A 1097-nucleotide genomic window follows, 5' to 3' on the forward strand; every position below is an offset into this window, starting at 1 on the left:
CCCCCCCCCAAGAAAAATTCCTGCCCCACCACACACCCTCCCCCCAGTGCCCAAGAGAGGAGCACGAGGCTTGAGAGCCCTCCCCATCTGCCATCACACTCTAAACCAACCTCAGAATGTCTCCAGCTCTGTCTGGAACAACTGGGGGTGGGGGTGGGGGTCTGGGGTGGTGGTGGTTAGTACAGGAAACAGCAGCCTAAACCCGGAGGCCGAAAGCGATGAGCCAGCTCCGGGGCGCACGCCTGTTCCCAGGCTTCGGGGCCGTGCACAGTGTCTGCGTTTCAGGGAAGGCCCAAGAGGTGGGGGAAGGAAGGGGCGAAGAGGAAACCTCAGTGCTGGTGGGACCGTGGGAGAAGGGGGTACAGCCATTGAGGCATACCATCTGGCAGCTCCCCAAGAGTAAACCTAGCGTTGCCCATGGGCCCAGCAACCCACTCCTGGGTCTACACCCCAAACGGGAGAGGCCCTGAGGTGCCAGTCCACCAGGCTCCCGGCAGGTCATCCGTCCACAGTAGAAGCCCCCGAGGATGAATGGGCCCAGGTAAGACTCAGTCTGTCCATACAGTCAGGTATTGTTCTTCCCTGTCACCAGACAGGAGGGAGGGAGGCTTAAACCCCACGCTGCTGCATGCATCAAGGCCATCCCAATGCAAACCGCGAACAGCGTGCGGGCTCGGGGATACGAACACTTTAGAACAGGCCACAGCGCATCTGGGGGCCAAAGTTTGTGACTGGCCAGTCACCACGGGCCGGGGAACGGGAAGGAAAAACAAAACAAAACATAGGCCATGTGGAGAATCAGCTGGACACGACACAGTGTCTCCATTGCAGGAAACTGGGAAGAACCCAGCCTTGAGATACAGCATGCTGGCCTTAGCTTAGACCGAAGGCAGGACTTCCCGACAGCGGGGAGGTGAGGGGAGTTCCTGTGTGCTGGAGAGGTAACCCAGAGCTCCTGCTCTAAAGATCCTTTAGTTCTTAAATGCTTCCTCCCACCCCCCTCACTACCATGATCCCAATTCTACCTTACATATCCGGCTGGACCAGAGGATGTGCACTGGCACAGATAGGAACTGGAAATACAGTGAACCCAGGAC

This window comes from Echinops telfairi, unplaced genomic scaffold (assembly GCF_000313985.2).
Source record: "Echinops telfairi isolate 266 unplaced genomic scaffold, ASM31398v2 ScPeMD7_7412;HRSCAF=8450, whole genome shotgun sequence".
NCBI lineage: Eukaryota > Metazoa > Chordata > Mammalia > Afrosoricida > Tenrecidae > Echinops > Echinops telfairi.